This window comes from Rhinoderma darwinii (genome assembly GCF_050947455.1).
Source record: "Rhinoderma darwinii isolate aRhiDar2 chromosome 2 unlocalized genomic scaffold, aRhiDar2.hap1 SUPER_2_unloc_31, whole genome shotgun sequence".
NCBI classification, from domain to species: Eukaryota; Metazoa; Chordata; class Amphibia; order Anura; family Rhinodermatidae; genus Rhinoderma; species Rhinoderma darwinii.
Window position 1 is genome coordinate 234188 of NW_027461698.1, and position 7150 is coordinate 241337.

The 7150-nt window shown below is 43.2% G+C and overlaps 1 non-coding gene across 1 annotated transcript; it reads right to left on the reverse strand.

Moving 5' to 3' along the window:
* Positions 1-3612: 3612 nt before the first annotated feature.
* Positions 3613-3800, reverse strand: LOC142677607 (U2 spliceosomal RNA). Its single transcript, XR_012852595.1, has one exon. It is a non-coding gene; the product is annotated as a U2 spliceosomal RNA (small nuclear RNA).
* Between the last annotated feature and the right edge of the window lie 3350 nt (positions 3801-7150).

Here is a 7150-nt window from a genome sequence, read left to right on the forward strand (position 1 = left end):
ATTGCTGTTACATTTCTTAAAAACATCAGTAAGTTTAAAATCAGTAACTATATCTTTTAATAATGAGGAGGTTTTGTCATAATTCCTGCTTACTGAGTTAGAGAACCGGCGTTCCCCCTTTAAAATACAATTAAAATCACCCGCTAAAACAAGTGGCTCTGAATCGTTTAAAAAAAGGGGTAAAATCTCTAGCATTCTAGCTCTTTCATTCTTGTCCGAGGACCCATAAAAATTTAAAAACTGCCATCTAATACCGTCTATAAAAGCTTTGACCAATAAAATTCTACCTGGTAAAATTTCATTAAAACTGTCAATTAAAACGTTCCCTTTAAATAAAATGGCGACACCTGCGGCTCTGGAATCGTTAGACCCGGACCACACTGAAGGTCCGAGTCTCCAGTCTTCCTTATATTTGTTGTAGTTCGTGCGATGTGGGATACAGCATTCCTGTAGGAAAAAAACGGTGGCGGAAAAAATAGAAAGATAGTCAAACAGGGCAGCTCTTCTCGTCTTAGAATGCACGCTCCTAACATTTAAGGAAATGCCACCTAACTCTGCCATGAGGAAAAGGGAAAAGAGACAGTCTTATGTAATCTTACCCGAGGTGGCCTCAGCAGTCCTCGGCGTTACCAGAGACCTCACTCGAACTCTCATCGCCCTCCGACTTCAAACCGACTGTATAACTTGAGGAGATTGGAGAGGAACTCATGTCAGACAGCTGACCCCCCCGCCATACCTGAGGCACTTATCGCAAATGGGTCCCAGATGGACTCCACGGGCAAGGTTTCTGGAGCATATTGTATGGCAGCCTCCTCCCCTACGATAGGGGCAGGAAACGCACTCGCGGCCGTTTCCGGGACTTCTGTCACCTCAGAGGTAGCTATGCTTGTCTCCCCCAACTGGCGAGAAGGGGGGAGACCTTCAGCTGGTGCTTCCGGGGGCGCGTCAACTGGTTTCCCTGCTTTCGCTCTAGCAGGTACTCCCATCGGCACCCCCGCTGCCACCTCTGAGTACGCCCTACGCCTTTTAGTCCTTGCTGCCGCTCCGCCCGGGTCCTCTGCCTCAGGTACAGGCTGACCCAGCACCTCCTGCGGCCCAGGCGGATCAGCTTCATCCGAACTACCCATCTCCTCCGTTTCCTGAGGGGGCTTTTTCGTCCGCTGATCACTGGCTCTTCTCTTAAACCGCCTTTGCTCCTTTGGGTCACCTGTTTGGGGGGGTCTGCTGGAGGTGTCCATGTCATCTGCCTCTTCACCTCTTGGTTCCTCTCCTTGTGCGGGGGCGATCTGGCCTGCTGGCTGCTCTGGACGCCTCGGCCGGACCTCGGGTTGTTCCGATCTGTGGGGACAAGTAGCATATAGATGACCAACTCGGCTGCAAAAACGACACCTTTTCCCCAGAGGGCAAGTTTTGGCCTCGTGCTCAGAGCTGCCACAGTTCCTACAGGTGCTTTCGCAGAACTCTTTGGTGTGACCGTACTTTTGACATTTTCTACAGAATGGAGGCATTCCTGTATAAAAAAGATCTCCTGCCATATCACCTAATTTAAAGCGTGCTGGCGGCAACATTATCCCCCCTGCTGTATTGGCATCTCTATAACAAGTTACTAAAAATCTCCACTTTGACGTCCAAACTCCAACTTCGTTCATTATTTTGCCAATACATTTTACACTTTTGAAATAGGGGGATAAAAAGGACATCACATCTTTTAAATCAGCAAACGGGCAGTACATTTTTATCACAATCATCTTAGTGATGTCCAACACATGTTCGTAAAATTCAATACCGTCCAGTCTCGGATCGTTTTTTACCATGTATGCCGCCAGCAGATCTTGGAACACTCCATTCTGTACAAAAGTTATGTCGTATGTTCTTCTCCTAGGATAGTCTTGTACCGCCAATATCTCCCGCTTCTGAATGTTGAAAATGCCAACAAGCACGGTCTCCACCAAGAACTTCAGGCCGCAGGTCGTCGCCTTCTCTTCTGATACAATTACACGGATTGTATTCTTTATCCGGGCATACGCCGGTATCTCACCAGGACTTTCGTCCATGGTGAGGGGTTTTCAAGGAAAGTTACGCCACCCGTTGGTGACGTAACGTCTACGCAGCTTTTCCCCTTTTCGGCCGAAGCCTAGACGGGGGATATGTGGATCGCAACTCGTTGCTCAGGACTAAGCCTCTCTCCCAAAGAGCAGCACGGGGGTGAAGTCCAGGCGGACCTGGACGATCCCCCGAGGCCGAGAGAGAGGGTACCTGAGCACCTCCTAACCAAGACCAGGCAGCACTGACTACAAGTAATCAGAACTACACTTGATCTCAGCCAGAAGGCCGAGAAGCGATAACCCGAACGGGCCGCGCGTTGACCGAGCCTGCCCAATACTGCTGTTCACCCCTTGCAGCGATTCAGCCTACTCCTAGGCAATTCCATGGGGCCCTGCAGGCTCACACACACTCACAGCTACTAAGCGGGAGGTGAATAAAGGCCGGAGAGGAAGCAAGACAGGATTTGCTTCTTTTGCTTGCACCACAATGCAGTGCTGAAAGAGGAGGAATCGACATAAAAACGCCTTCCTGGCAACGCCCAAATGCCCTCCTGCCGTGCAAACACTGGCAGCAGCAGCAGCAGCAGCAGCAGTAAGTGCATGCCCACTGCCACCCCTTCTCCTTTCACACCTTGTATCAGCTTTAATCCAGTCCAGTGCTGCCTGCTGAGCAGCACTGACCAACACTGCCTGGGCCCAGGCTTTTATCTCTGAGGCCCCATTATGATGTCAGAAAGCTGGCTCTGGCTCCTGAGGTCTCCACTATGACACGTGCAAAGTTCCGTCTGAACTTTATATAAGACGGTGCGGCTCAGTCAGTCACTCAGTGTTGCCTGAGAGGGCAACACTGCAACAGCCGGCCCCCAGGCTGTCTTTTTTTTGCACAGCTAGTTGCCTCCAGGAGGCCACAAGAGGGAGACAAGGGACTGCAAAATGGAAAATAGGCATCCACCAACTTTACAGACAACTTGTTCTCCTTGCTCCTACAACCTCCATCCTTGCACAGTTTGTTATTCTTCCAGGTAACATAGTAACAAATCCAAATTGCTGCTCTCTTTGTAGGCAAGCAAGGGTTTGTTGCAACTGCAATTCTTACTTCTTCTTGAAATGTAGGGACCACAGTACATTCCATCACATCCATCTAGTGTACACAGGTAGGTCCATTGTGACGGGCGGGCGGGCGGGCTGGCTGCTTTAATGGCTGTTTGCTGTTCCCCTACTCCACTCCACTATTTGACTATGGTGCTGCATCAATCAGTGGCTGGCTCAGGTGCAGCTCTTTAACCTACCTAGGAGGGAGGGCGGAGAGAAGACAAGGAAGGTGAATGAGCTGTTCCAATGTGAAATGCCGGAAACACAGAAACACAGACAACACAAAACAAGAGGTGGCAATGTATTAATTAATTGCATTTAATAAATTAGCTCATTATCACACATGACTGTACAAATGCATTGTCCAACAGGTGTTGAAATAATGGGATTAAAAGGGGAGATCCCATCCGAAAGACAAAAACAATGGCAAACACAAAAAGCACTTTTGGAATCTGATTTTAGTAAACACATAAGGAAAGGGTGCACCGGTCCTGGAAATACTGCAATACCAGGTCAATGCGTGGAGTGGACAGAGCAAGCTCTATTTCCATCTCCCTGTTCTAAAAATCCATTTAATATATGGTCCCCAGATAGGGGACGTATCAGATATTAAACTAATAAGAACAGATTTTTTTTTTTTTTTTTTTTTTTTTCCTCAGTTAGCAGACTCTCGTTTATATTTCTGTAATCAGTTTCACGTCATGTGACTCAAACCATAAAACAAGGTCTAAAAAAACATCATTTGGAAAAAAAACTATTGGTCGACACTTCTAGTAAAAGAATAAATAATCAAGTTTACTTACAAAAATTGTTCCATTCCGTATGTTTCCAGATTTCTTCCGCTTTTCCATCACCTAATCTCTTCTTATCACATAAAAACACTGTAAATAATCTGGATAAAAACACTTTTCTACATTCTCTCGGAGTTAGCATGTTCTTTCCAAAAACCAGCAGGTTTCTAGTATCCCATAAAACCTCCTTAAAAATAGTAAAAACAATCCAGCAGACGCGTACATTTAAATCAGAAGTAAAATCTTGACCAATTAAAACCCTTTCAAAAATAAAATTCCTAACACCAGTAAGTGCAGCAAACAGGCCCTCCAATAAAAACAGAACTTGTCTGGCATAAAAACAGTCCCAAAATATGTGATAAATATCTTCTATACCTCCACAACCCTCTCTTGGACATACTTCTCGTATATTAATGCCCCGTCTACTCATAAAAGATCGGGTTGGGAGGCAGCCATGTAATGAGAGCCATGTCACGTCGTTTTGTCTATTTGACAGCCCAGACACGTAAAATAACTTCCATATCTTAGCTGACTGTGCAGAACTGCAAAATGGCACATCACACAAAACCTCATCTTTCCTCAAATGTTGTACTATTGCACTTTTCTCAGGCTTACCAAGGGAACTCAATCGGTATTGATCACTAAAGGACCTGAGGACCGTATAAAAAACAGGCATTACCAATGACATGGGTCTCCTCAGGTCCCTTTCACACCATCCCCATTTTGTAAGCAACCAACCTGCTAGATACTTACACATGTCAGCTGTCCTGTTGTTGCACTGTACGGTTTTAAAAATCAATAAAAAATAATGCATTTTTATAAAAACCTCTATATTTGGAAAACCATACCCTCCCCGCTCGGGGTTGCTCATAACAGTCGCTCTTCTTATCTTTTCCATTTTTGATCCCCAGTAAAAAATGAACAGTTTCCTCGTCATTCTTCTCATCCATAACTTCCCCGGCGGGAGGATCATCGTTGTGTATAAAAGTAGAGGTAAAATCACAGCTTTGATTATTAAAATTTTCCCTTTAAAAGACAATTTTCTCAATTTCCAAAAATTTATCTTCTTCTCCACCTTTTTCTCCAATATTGCATGACTCTTCTTGCCTTTTAAATCTTTCTCAAAAATTATACCTAGTATTTCTATCTCTTCTTTCTTTTGAATCTTATCCACCACTACATCCATTTGTTGTCCAAAATTCACTAGCTGGCATTTGCTCCAATTTACATTCATCCCTGCCAAGCTACAAAAAATCCTCAAATGGAGATTCGCTCTATTTAGATCACTCTGAGAATTACAGATAAAGGCCACATCATCCATGTAGCCTATCGATTTTACATTTTTCCCATTGGCACCTGGGACAAAAACTCCTCTCATTCCTTTGTCCTGCTGAACTGATTTTAAAAGTGTTTCAATTACACATATAAAAAGAATTGGGGAGAGAGGGCATCCCTGTCTCACTCCTGATCTTACCCTAAATGCTTCACTAACATGACCATTTACTAATATTTGACTATTAGCTCCACTGTACAATCCTCTAATCACTCTAAGCAGTTTTTCAGGGACGCCTAGCTGTCTCAAAGCTGTAAACATAAAACGGTGTGACACTTTATCATATGCTTTTTCAAAGTCAGTTGATTCAATAAATAAAGGAATTTTGTTAAAATTTGAATAATAAATAATATCTCTTAAAAGCACTAAGTTGTCAGAAATCTTTCTTCCAGGTACTGCGCACACCTGATAGTCCCCTACCATAAGACCTATCACATCGTTTAACCTGTTTGCCACAATCTTTGCCACAATTTTATAATCATTATTTAACAATGTGATTGGGCGCCAATTTCTTATATCTTTTTCATCACCTTTTTTATGAATCAAAGTCACAATCCCATTCTGCATAGAAGATGATAAAAGCCCGCAACTAAAGATATATTGCACAACCTTATGAAATTCTTCCCCAATTATATGCCAATAAGAACAATAAAACTCAGCAGGGAGGCCATCGCTACCAGGAGTTTTCCCTTTTGCCATACCCTCCATGGCGCGCTTGACCTCCCCCTTCCTCACATCTTCCGTTAAAAAGCCAACACTTTCCTCTGGCACATTATTGGATAAAATCTTACAATAGTCATTAATCTCCACTTCAGACGCTCTGCTATCATTATTAAAAAGTGTTTCATAAAAGCCAACGATTCCCTTCACCATCTCCTTCCCAGTCACTTCACCATCTGGGGTTAGAATCGATTTAAAAAGCCCTTTGGAATTAAAACATTTCTTAAAAAAGTACCGAGTACACTTCTCATTCTCCTCCATATGCTGTACTTTTGCACGGTACACAATGTTTCTCCCACTTTCTTTCAAGCACTTTCTCCTCTCCTCCCTAATGTCCTCAATTTCGCTACTCACATCAAAACCAATATTCCTGAATTTATAAAGTGCTTCCAATCTTGAGATTAAAATGGCTTCCTTCTTCTTCCTATCTTGTGCCTTCTTAAAACAAATTTGTTTAAAAAACCCAGCAAACTTCTCCTTGGCCCAATCCCACCAGACCAGTATGCTGCTAAAACACTTCTGTTTATCAACACAAGATAAAAACACTTTTTTAAAATCTTCCACTACCTCTTCATCCTGCAAAAGACTTATATTTAATTTCCAGAGCCCTCTGCCAAAGACAGCTGACTCTGAGACACTTATTTCCGCAGTAATAATCTTATGATCTGAAAAGCTGGTCATCACTTGGTCACATCGAGCCACCTTAACTCCTTCGGACGCAAAAATATAATCAATCCGGGATTTTGATCTCCCACTATCAGCTATGTATGTAAAATTCTCCTCGGTGGTAACCATCAGCCCTGCGTCTGTATAACGTAAGTCCTGCACCATATTATTTAAAGCATTAGAGGTAATATCTAACTTGACATCTGTAGAGCTCTGACGATCATTAATACTTCTGATACAATTAAGATCACCTAAGACAATGGTAAAAACCCTACCAGGCATAAAAAGTTTAAGAGTTTCTAAAAATGACACACGTGCCTGCTTATCTGCTGGTGCATAAGCATTAAAAATCCTAATACGTTGTCCTAAAAACTCTAAAACCAATATCATAAAACGACCTGGTAAAATCACATTACACTCCAAAACTTTAAAATTACTGTTCTTGAGTAAAATACCAATGCCTTCATTTTTATTCTCAGCGCAAGGCGACCAGAAGGACTGCC